This window comes from Solanum lycopersicum, chromosome 8, assembly GCF_036512215.1.
Source record: "Solanum lycopersicum chromosome 8, SLM_r2.1".
Taxonomy (NCBI): domain Eukaryota; kingdom Viridiplantae; phylum Streptophyta; class Magnoliopsida; order Solanales; family Solanaceae; genus Solanum; species Solanum lycopersicum.
Window position 1 is genome coordinate 19,405,726 of NC_090807.1, and position 12,742 is coordinate 19,418,467.

Here is a 12,742-nt window from a genome sequence, read left to right on the forward strand (position 1 = left end):
TATTATGCCCTGTGATGAAAAATGATAGGGATTATTGTGCCCTATATGCAATCAAGGGGTTATTGTGCCCCCTGAAGACATTAAAAAAAAATAGGGGTAATTGTGCCCTTTATGCAACGAGGGGTTATTGTGCCCTGTGAAGACATAAAAAATGATAGGGGTTATTGTGCCCTATATGCAACCCAGGGGTTATTGTGCCCTGTGAAGACATGAAAAATTTGTTAGGGGTTATTATGCCCTATATGAAACCAGGGGTTATTGTGCCCTGTGAAGACATGAAAAAATGATAGGGGTTATTGTGCCCTATATGCAATCCAGGGGTTATTGTGCCCTCTAAAGACATAAAAATAAAATAGGGGTTATTGTGCCCTATATGCACCCAGGGATTATTATGCCCTGTGAAAACATAAAAAAATTATAGGGGTTATTGTGCCCTATATGCAATCCAGGGATTATTGTGCCCTGTGAAGACATGAAAAATAGGTCAGGGGTGATTGTTCCCTATATGCAACCAGGGGTTATTGTGCCCTGTGAAGACATGAAAAATAGGATAGGGGTAATTGTTCCCTATATGCAAGCCATAGGTTATTGTTCCTGCGAAGACATGAAAAATAGGGTTGGGGTTATTGTGCCCTATATGCAACAAGGGGTTATTGTACCCTGTGAAGACATAAAAAAAATGATAGGGGTTATTATGCCCTATATGCAACCAGGGGTTTTTGTGCCTGGTGATGACATGAAAAGTAAAATACGGGTTATTGTGCAATAGGAAGACATGATTATATATATATATATATATATATACACACACACACACATACATACATACATTTCTTCTTTTCACGTATATTATTATCAGTATTAATATTATTATTCATCGTTATTTTATTTTATTTTTATTTGTACATTGAACAAATTAAAAATAAAATAAAATGCCCCAGATTCTATTAAAAATCATTTTTATTTTTATTATTATTTTATCACGCATATTATATGAAAAGTAAAGATTCAAGAACTTACCTTCGCGATGTTTGTCTCTCGCAAACTATTTACAGGATTCTGCCTTATACATGTTTTAATGCAAAGAAATGTATTGTTAATTTTCCTACATGGTGGTTGGTTCGTGACTTTGAGTATCTTGTAAAGCTTGACTTCTGGAGCCGCCCCGCTTGGAGGATTCATCCCATTGATGATTGTGCGAATATCTTGTAGATGTTTTAAAAACATTCCTTATCTTTCCTTGAAACACTTTTCATGGACATTCTAACTCATAAACATTTTGTGCATGTTGTGTGGTTTATTCGTTCCCAAGCGACTCTTTTGCTTTATATTTTCACACGGTATCGATTTATGATATTTATTTTCTCGATAGATTTACAACCCTAGCCAATATGGTGCATGTCCCAAACATTCAACTGGAAATACCGTAGTCAATTTTACGGATTCAATTTTATTTTTTCACTTGAAACGAGTTGATGCTGGGAAAGAAAAATAAAAACTCAAAGAAACAAAAGCACAAATGACACTAATGAAAGGGTTATGAAGGAAAAATTGTGTCTTTAGAAGTAGTAGATAAATTAGAAAATGTTTAAATGAGTGAAAAGAATCTTATCTAAAAGTACGTCACAACTTTGGAAGATGACTTGCAATTGGACCGAATGTTTGATCTTTTACGAGTTTACAATGTTGCACCTTTCAGTCTAACCTTGACACTTATCATGATTACGCTCATGTCAAGACAAAATGTCATCATTCGATCAGTAGCGCCTTTCATGATTTTTCACCAATAAGACATTCTAATCTTTGTCACTCAACTAACCATCGTCTTATAGTGCCCGTAAGAGTTTTCACTCACAACACTCTTTTCTTCATTTTCTCCCATAGTAATGTCTCAACCTTTAGACAACTGAAGAACATGATTATCTTTTATTGAGTGATTAGATGGAACCCTAATGAAGGGCTGCCTACGTATCCTTTTAGGAATCAGGTCAAATGTAGTTCAACGAACTTTTCGTGTTTTTTTCATTTTTTTTAATTAATTTGTTTTACTTGATTTGTTTTTATTTATTTTTATTTATTTTTAATTTTTTTAAAAAAACACCAGACTAGTGGTGTTTGAGATAAAAGAGGATACATTTTTATCTTCTCATCATAAAAATGAGAAGGAGTGCTAAATGTAGTATCTCTTGATTGAATCTGCATTGACAATTCTGTCAATTGCCTTTCCCTCCATATCCGCCAATTGCAAAGCTCCTTTGGATAACACTTTCTTAATAACATAAGGGCCTTGCCAATTTGGAGCAAACTTTCCCTTGGCCTCATCTTGGTGGGGAAGGATACGTTTCACAACAAGTTGACCCATTTCAAAATTCCTTGGGCGTACTTTCTTATTATATGACAGAGCCATCCTCTGTTTATATAATTGACCAAAACAAATTGATGGCGATTATTTTTCTTCTATCAGTGCTAATTGTTCTAACCTCGATTTAACCCATTCTGTATCCTCGATTTCTTCTTCAACAATGGTTCAAAGAGAAGGGATTTCAACCTCTGCGGGTATGACAACCTCAGTTTCATAAACCAATAAGTAAGGAGTTGCACCGACTGACATACGAACAGTCGTGCGATATCCCATGAGAGCGAAGGGTAATTTCTCATGACACTGTCTAGATCCTTGCACCATTTTCCTAAGAATCTTCTTGATGTTCGTATTCGCAGCTTCAACAGCCCCATTTGGTTTGGTACGATAAGGGGTTGAATGACAATGGACAATTTTAAATTGCTCAAGAACATCCTTCATCAAGTGGCTGTTGAGATTCATTGCATAGTCTGTAATAATTATTTTTGGTATGCCAAAATGACATATGATGTTGGAATGAACGAAGTCCACCACCTCTTTCTTAGTAACTGATTTGAATGTGACAGCTTCTACCCATTTGGTAAAGTAATCGATGGCAACTAAAATAAACCGATGACTGTTAGATGCTTTTGTCTCTATTGGCCCAATAACGTCTATTCCCCATGTAACAAAAGGCGATGGAGCAGACATAGGATGCAACTCTAAAGGGGGTGAATGAATCAAGTCGCTATGAATTTGGCACTGATTGCAGTTGCGAACAAATTTGAAGCAATCTCACTCCATGGTCAACCAATAGTACCCTGACCTAATAATATCTTTTGCTAGGAGTTAACCATTCATGTGTGGGCCACATACCCCTGAGTGTACCTTATTCATAATTATTTTTGTCTCTTGATTATTCACACATCATAATAAATTCAAATCCTGAGTCCTTTCATATAAGATATCGCCACTTAAGAGGAACACATTGGCGAGTCGCCTAATAGTTTTTTTTTCTCTGTCAGCATGAAGTGGATATTCTCTAGCTTTTATAAACTGTTTGATGTCGTGATACCAAGGCTCACCATCTGCCTCTACCGCAATTATATTGCAATAACCATGTTGATCCTTAACTTGGATTTCCAACGAGTCAATGTAAGTATTACCTGGGTATGGAAGCATCTATGCTAGGGTGGCCAAAGCATCAGCCAACTCATTGTGAAACCTGGGAATATATCTAAATTCAATGGACTTGAAATTTTTGATAAGATCTTCAAAACATTTGTTTACGGTATGAGCTTAATGTCTCGAGTTTCCCATTCACCTCGAGCTTGTCGAATGAGCAAGTCCAAATCCCCCAAGACTAAGAGCTCATGTATATCAAGATTTATTGCCATATTCAAACCCATGATGCAAGCTTTGTATTCTATTGTTTTGTTGGTAGAAAAGAATCGAAGTCGTGTTGTGGCAAGATAATGACAACCGCTTGGTGAGATAAGAACTGTCCCAATTCCCACTCCGTTTTTGTTGACAGCCCCATCAAAATATAATTTCCATACGGGGTCATTATCAGGAATTTCTTCCTCGATAGAATTGATCTCTTCATCAGGTAAGTATGTCTTTAACGGTTTGTATTCATCATCAATTGGATTCTCTGCCAGATGATCGGTCAACGCTTATGTTTTCATGGCGGTAAGTAAAATCTGTCATTTTACCAACCTACTCGTCGGCATGGATTTTTGAAAAATATATTTCAGAGGATCTATTCGAGATATGAGGTAAGTGGTGTGGGACAAAAAATAGTGCTTCAATTTTTGGGCGACCCAAGTTAAAGCACAACATGTTGTTTCTAATAGAGTGTACTTTGCCTCATAGGATGTGAACTTTTTTCTCAAGTAATAGATGGGTTGTTCCTTTTTCCCTGTGACGTCATGTTGTCCTAGAACGCAACCAAAGGAATTATCCATTATTGAGAGGTATAAAGACAAAGGCCTACCAGGCTTTGGGGGGACCAGTACTGGACGATTTTCTAAATATTCCTTAATTTTGTCAAAAGTCTTTTGACACTCACTTGTCCATTTAATAGCAGCATCCTTTTTCAATAACTTGAATATCGGCTAGCATGTAGTAGTGAGTTGAGCGATGAATCGGCTGATATAGTTTAACCTTCCCATAAAACTCACGATTTCTGTTATGCTTTTTGGAGGTAGAAATTCTCGAATGGACTTTATCTTGGATGGGTCTAATTCAATGCCTCTTTGGCTAACTATAAAACCCAAAAGCTGACCAGATGGAACCCCAAATGCACATTTAGCCAGATTAAGCTTGAGATTGTACTTTCTGAACCTTTCGTAAAATTTTCATCGATCACGCACATGGTCAATTTGCGTTCTAGACTTAGCAATGAATTCATCGACATATACCTCAACTTCTTTATGCATCATGTCATTGAATATTGTAGTCATAGCTCTCATGTAGGTTGCCCCTACATTTTTTAGACCAAATGGCATGACCCTATAACAATATATACCCCATGGGGTAGTGAAAGCAGTTTTTTCTACATCTTTTTCATCCAATAGAATTTGGTGATATTCGGCGTAGCAGTCCAAGAGAGATTGAATCTCGTGTTTAGCACAATTGTCAACCAAGATATGAATGTTGGGTAGTGGAAAATTGTCTTTTAGACTTGCTTTGTTTAAATCTCGATAATCAACACAAACTTTGATCTTTCCATCCTTTTTTGGTACTGGCACAACATTAGCCAACCAAGTAGTGTATTGGACGACCCTGATCACTTTTGCATTCAGTTGCTTCATGATTTCCTCTTTGATTTTATCGCTCATATCTGCCTTAAATTTTCTCTGCTATTGTTGGACAAGTGGAAAATCAGGATGTATGGGAAGTTTGTGAACTACCAAATCAGCACTTAACCCCGACATGTCATCGTATGACCAAGCGAAGACATCTTTGTATTCAATTAAAACTTGAATTATGTCGTCTCGAGTAGTTCGATCGACATGAATACTTATCTTTATTTCTTTCACTTCTTCGGGAGTTCCCAAATTAAACACCACTTGTTTTAAAATTGATCCAAACCCCTTTTAATTTCTTCACCAGCTTTATCTTCATTATATTCCCTAGACTTAGGATTCCTTGTTATGAGATCAGACAACTTTTTAGGATCTAACTGTAAACTCCGCATGCATGTCATATTATTAAAGTTAATGTAACTTAAATGAAAATAAGATGACAAATATTAGAAAGAGTAGGAACAAAGAAGATGACTAGAACTTCATTGCATTGAATAGGAAAGGATAGAAGGGTTAACAATAAAGAGAAACAACTAGAATATTTGAATTACAGCCCTAAGAATAATCCAAGAAAATAAAATAAAAAACAGCAAAATAAAACTACTATGACTCCTTTTTTGTAGGGAGAGGAGTGGCTTTCCAGTTATTGAGTTGGACATTCGGGCCGATAAACTGCACATCCATATGACTAGTGCCCTCACCCCTCTGAGTCATATTTACCTCATAAAACATTTCCTTGATACCTTGACACATTTCATCCAAATCATTTTTGATTGGTAAGTCTTGAGACTGTTCACCTTGAGATTTAATGAAAGATTGAGCAATATGGGGGATCGACTTCGACAGATTCCAAGCATTTTTACGATCTTTTGCCCATTTTCTATCAAATCTAGTTTGATTAAAACCCAAACCGAATGTATCTTGATTACCCATTGGACTGATAGGATTCACAATTCCTTGCAACTATAAACCTAACCCCTTTCCGGGTTCATAGCGGTTTTGTACCATTTGGGCCACCACCATGACTTAAGTAGAGGACAAACGAGGTTGGAGGATAGGATTTCCTTCTAAAAACTGATTAACCGTTATTATATCCAAAGCCTGATAGTTGAGGAATTCACAACTTCTTTTAGCCTCAATGCTTGGTATTGAAGGATCTCGGGTGATTAGGAGATCATCTTCACCATGGACAATGATTTCTCGTTTGTCATTTTTCAAACTTGACCACTTGGTGTAGAATAGATGGCACAACTCTAGCAATGTGGATCCATGGCCTACCTAAAAGAAGATTGTAAGACGTGTCCATGTCAATAACTTGGAAAGTGATTCCGAACTCCGTTGGTCCAATTGTAACAATTAAGTATATTTCACCAAGAGTATCCCGTTTTGCACCATCAAATTCCCATACACAAACATTATTTGTACGAATCCTATCAGTGTTGATTTTCAAACTTTGTAAAGTGGAAAGAGGGCATATGTCTACACCTGATCCTCCATCGACCATGACTCTCTTCAAATAGTGTTCTTCACATTTCACGGTTAAATGTAGAGCCCTATTATATCCATATCCTTCCAAGGGAAATTCATCATCAGTGAAAGTGATTCTATTAACCTCAAAAATTCAATTGACCATCTTTTCAAGTGACCTACTGTAATATTTTCTTATATATGTGCCTCATTTAAAAGTCTGGTCAACACTTCACGATGTTCTTTAGAATGTATGAGTAATGAAGATAAAGAGATTTGAGCAGGCATTTTCCTCAACTAATCTATAACAGAATAATCTTGAGCTTTCATCTTTTTCAGAAACTCTTCAGCATCTTCCTCAATGACTGGTTTTTTCTTCGGCAACTGATTTGATTTGATTTGTTTGTCCCTCCTTAATTCTTCCGGAGCATAACATCTTACGGAATGAGTTAAGCCTCTTGTTTAATTTGTTTCTTCGACAATATCCTTGCCCTTGTCAGTAATGATGACTTTGTTGTAGTTCCACGGAACGACCTTGGTGTTTGTGATAGGAAGTTGTGCTTCAATTTGTATCACAACTGGCTCTTTCATACTTTTTTGATTTTGATCAAACGTTGAAAATTTACCAGGAATGTAGCATTTTGGTCCATTCAATTGTACGTCTCCTCTTTTTATAGACTCAGGGACATACAACACTAGCTTCCTCGAGTTCCTTGAATTCGAACGCCCACCTTCAACAATTATCAGTGCCCTTTGTATGGGTTCTAAAACCATACTAGACTCTTCTCTTGAAACCTTGCTTTCCACTTTTGTTCTAATTGTTTGCTCATAATCTTCAAAAATGTCAACCATCCCGACAATACGCTCATTATTATGAGTAGGGAGTGGGTTATTGGTGACATTTAGTGCTTCCTCATTGCGTACCTTGATTATCTTATCCTCAATTAACTTCTCAATGACTCTTTTTGGGGTCCAACAATTCTCTATTCAATGACCTGGAGCGTTGGCATGATAGTCACATATAACAGTCGGATCAAAGCCTCTTGCATTTGAATTGACAACGTACGGATTGACAGGTTCAACCAGTCTCAATTGTATCAGTTTCCGTAACAAACTCGTGTACGATTCCCCAATTGGGTTAAAATTTTCTTTTTGATCTTTTTCTCTCGTATAGTTTTTCAAGGGACGTGGATTGTGTGGCGCCTAGAAATTTTGTTTTAGTGGGCGAGAAACTTGTGGGGCAGGCCCCCACCATTGTTGGTGCAAAGGAGGCCAAACATATGCCTGAGTATTGCGAACTGCATATTGGGACGAGTAATAATGCTGAGGAGAATTATATTGTTCTTGTTGGACTTGACCATAAGGATTGTTCATGCCTATTTGAACACCTCTTGATCCAGATGCCGTCATGGACCCTTCCTCCTTCCTTTTTTGATTGGTAAAATTACCGGATCCACTTTGTATTGCTTGTGTGGTAGCTCTAATAGCTGCTTGACTCACAATCTTACCCGACTTTATGCCATTCTCTACCATTTCTCCGATCTTAATCTCTTCGGCGAAAGGCTTGCCCATTGCGGCGAGAAGATCATGAAAGTAGTCAGGTTCTTGAGCCTAAAGAAACATTAATTAAATCATAGTATTTCATGGACGGTTTGACTCTAGCCGCCTGCTCCCTCCATCTTATGGCATATTCCCTAAAACATTTTGATGGCTTTTTTTTCATATTAGCTAGGGAAATGCGATCGGGAATAATATCGATATTGTATTGAAATTGTTGGACAAATTCTTGTTCCATATCATCCCAAACGTGCCAATGAGAAATGTCCTGATCTATAAACTATTCTGATGCTACGCCCGTTAAACTCTCTCCAAAGTAAGCCATAAAAAGTTTTTCTTTTCCTTCGGATCCTCTCAATCGATTATAGAGTCTTCTCAAATGATCCACTGGATCGCCATGACCATTATATTATCAAACATTGGAGTTTTGAACCCTTGAGGCAAGTGAACATCTGGAAAGATGCATAAGTACTTAAATAAGACACTTTTGTGTCCCCCCAGACCTTGCATATTTCTTATGTTTTGTTCGAAACTCCTCATTTTTCTTGCAATTTCTTCATGTTCCTTATTCTTAATATTTTTCTCAACTTCAACGGGAGAACTGTATTGGTGGTGGTAAGAGTTAGGAACATTGAAAGTTTATTTAGGGGCATGACCTTGGCCGTATTGATCATTGAGTATAGGGTCATCATTGGATTTCTGTACCAGCGTCAGTTGAGGAATTGTATTAGTTTGGACAGTAGGCATGAAAAGTGGATTATTCATCATTGATGGTTTTAACGGGTTTACGGAGGAAGTTCCGGCAGTATTAGATGTGTTAATGTAGTGTCCAAACCCAGGTGGATAAACCGGGTCACTTGTTGAGACTTTGATGGGGAATGACATATTCGCTTTCAAATATTCTCGAATTGAAGGCGGAGGAGCTTTCCCATTCTTCCAAGCTTCGTACATTTCCGTCATCAATTGTCTTAATATTTTCACCTCTTCTATAGGTACCGATTCTTGCGCAACAATTTGGGTTTGTGCCTCTTCACTATCCGACTCTGTTCCGTCTTTACGCGTTATTTTTTCTTTCCCTTTTGATCTTGTGTTATATTGATGAGATGCCAGCTTTCCTCACAAACCAACCACCTTTTAAACTTTCACAATTCTCATATATATTAAAAACATGTGTTAGGATTCAACATATTGAGGATATTAAATTCACGTTGTATGTTATGCACCTAGTTTTCATATGTCTATAATGTATTTTGGAAGACTTTTATGTTTTATCTCGGTTTTGGACGACGTGCTTATGTCATTTGGTCCCCTACTTTACTTGAATAAATTCAATGCATTTTGATCAAACCTATTAAAGGTTGCCTGCTTATAATGTTTGAACATGAATCAGATCATTACGTAATTCATGTGGATAAATTTCTTTCAAAAGAAAAATACGACATTTGTTTAACTTGGAAATACCACTCAAATCAAAATGACGAAAATAAAAACATCAAAGTACTTAGGATTAAAACAAATTTTGGCGAACTAAAAAGAAGAAAAAAATTAATAATAATAAAATTCATCTCAGACATTTCTTGATCATCAACTGCTGCCTAAGCTAGAGTAGACCTTGAACAAAGCTTTTGGCAGATGTGGGGCTAATGCATGCGCCTCTCAACTTAGGCTCTCATCACTTCGATGGAGATGACCACCATAAACATCAATCAAGCTCTCTTACAACTGAATCACTTGTCCTTTCGCCTCCTCTATATTCTCGTGATATTTCTGCAACCATTCTTTAGTAGTGAGAACTGCATCACTCAGATGCTCTTCATGTGCTTGAAGCTCTTCAATTTGGTTATGCAATTCTTCACGCTCTTCCATCCATTGATTTCTTTCGGCCGCCACTTCTGCATGGTACAATGTGAAATGGTTTGCGATGTCCCTTTCTCGTCCCATAGAGGCTTTTAATTGATTTTGTAACCTAGCTTGCACATGTATTAAGAGGCTCTTTTCTTTCTTATATTCTTCCTCATGTTGCTCCGTAGAACCTGTGACAATGTCCAAATCTTCATGTAGGGTTCGAATAGTAGATAGATTTTTTTTCAACCCTTTTTCCAATCAATATAACTCTTTCCTCAAATATTGCATCACGTCGAGCCAACTCTTCTTTTACATTTTTAGGTCATTGCTTAGGATATATAAAGTAGACCTATAATTTCTTTCCACCTCGTGTCGGGCCTTCTTGATTATTACTTCAATTTCCTCTTCTCGATCTATGATTTCTCGCGCTGATCCTTCGGGCATTATTTTGAGAGGGGCTTGATCGAAGAACCAATGGAGGTATAAGGGGTCAACTTCTCCTTCAACACGATCATCAACCATAGCTTTCGATCTTAAAGTTCCGCTACCACCCCAAATCATTTGAGCTTCTAATTCTCAATCTCGATCTTCAAATGCTACCTCCCACACAAAATTCGTTGTATCCTTGGCTTTAGGTAAAATTTATTTTTGTCCTAGTTGGCATAGAACTCGGAGGGGTATGTATGGTTGGATCCCGCGAAGGCCTGACAGAACGACGAATGGACGATAGGAAGATGATAGTTCCATGTAGTTCTAGATGCCATCAATTTAAGAAGATAATGTCTCCATGCTTGGACACGTTTTAGCAATTTGTTTCCTAATTCTTTCATCCATTCTGGGTGGCTCAAAATATAATTCGTCGAATCAGATTTGAAATCTGTCGCAAAACGATGGTGATATAGGTGCTCTAAAAACCATATTTGCAATAAAATGCTACAACCTTCGAAAATATCTCCCCCTCTACATTTATTCAAAGCACGATAATTATCAGCCAACATCATCGGCAATATAGTGAATTTTCTTTTTTTTATCATAACAGTGACTATTCCTGACAGACGAATATCGATTTTTTATCCTTCCTTGGAAAAACCATAGCTCCCAAGAATGCTACCATGAATGCTTCTTGTCTATGTTTTTCCCAAGTAAGGAGGTGTTGTCCATTTTAAAGTTGTTTCCCATAGCTTGAAAATTCTTCCTTCTTTCCATATCTTGATTACGAGAATTCCAAAGAAACCAACACATTATCAAAACACTCCTTATGAGGATGGATGATGTGCATCTGTTCGAGAAATTTACCTCTGCTGACACTTTAGGGGCTATCAGTGTTTTAGTTCGAAGATCCTGGCCTAAGCCTGTGAAACCACCCAATTCTTCTAATGTAGGTGTCAACTCAAAATCACTTAATCGAAACACAATATTTGTGGAATCCCAAAACGGAATAAAAGCCTCGATCAAACCTCTGTCAAGACTAAATCTCATGATATATGTAAGAAAACCATGATGTTTTAATATCTCAGTCGGCCTAAATTCGCGCATATCGTTCCACCAATCCATTAGTAATTGTGGGGTTTTATCTGTGATCATAAACTTTGGGGGATCATTAACCATTTCGACTAGTTCTGTTATGCCTCGTATTTTTTTTATACGTAGTGCGCATCGTGATCTAGAAGACGTAAAGAAATATTAGGCAAGGATGTTATTTCCAAATGTGATATTAAGTATGAGTTGGCTAATGTAAGTGCCATTAAATTTAAGTGAGGGATTAATTAGTGGCTAATTTGGATTGATTTAATCCAGTGGGCCCCACCACTCATAATTGGTGGCTGATTAGGATTAATTTAATCCAGTGGGCCCCATCACTCAAGGCAAAAATTAAAAAGGGATCAGATTGTGGGCTGGCCTTAGTGGACAGGTGTAGAGGGGGGCTGCCTCCACTTCATACTATTAAATGAGGTGGAGAAATCCACTCCATGCTAAATAAAGTGGTGAAATGCATTGCTGCATATCATCTTCTTCTTCACCACTTGTCTTAGGCAGCCATGGAAATGGAGAAACCAACCCTGCAACTCTTGGCCAGCAGCTGCAAATAATTTGGTTAGTAATCTCCTTGTTTGGTGTGTTAATTCTTTAGAATACCCTTGTTAATTATCCATTAATTTTAAGAACGGAGCGTGACCAGTAGATTAGGAAGTTTGTTTTAGTTATTGAATGTGCTAAGTATGAATGGAAATCATAATCGGATTATTAGTGGTATCGTGTTGGTGCTTGGGCTGTTTTTATTAAAGCAAACTGCAGGAAGTTTTTGTTTCGGCATTATGTATATGTTGAATGTGATTACGAGTATATACTCCAAAGGATGAATAAGATAAGGTAGATGTGTTGCGAATTATAAAACGAGTTATCGCTCGATGTGTCGTGGCTTTGCTGCTATGGTTGCCGAGACGGAACTGTTTTGGGGAGGGGGCTGTTTAATATGATTCTTTGGGTTATATGTGTTATTGGTATTTCTGTGGATAATTTGGATTGTTGTCGGATTGGGACGAAGTAAGGAAAATAGGGGAGGTGCTGCCAAATTTTTGTTAGATTATTAGCTAGCTTACAAGAAAGTAAAGCACGATGTTTATCTAATTGCGGCACGATTGTTGCTTGTTATAGATTAATAGCTTGAGCAGTAAATATTGGACGTGCGGCTCGATTATACGGTATGTAATGTTGTCCCTTCTTT

The 12,742-nt window shown here is 37.3% G+C and overlaps 1 pseudogene; it reads right to left on the reverse strand.

The window, feature by feature from the left end:
• Positions 1–3,133: 3,133 nt before the first annotated feature.
• On the reverse strand, positions 3,134–11,966 carry LOC138337842 (uncharacterized; annotated as a pseudogene).
• Between the last annotated feature and the right edge of the window lie 776 nt (positions 11,967–12,742).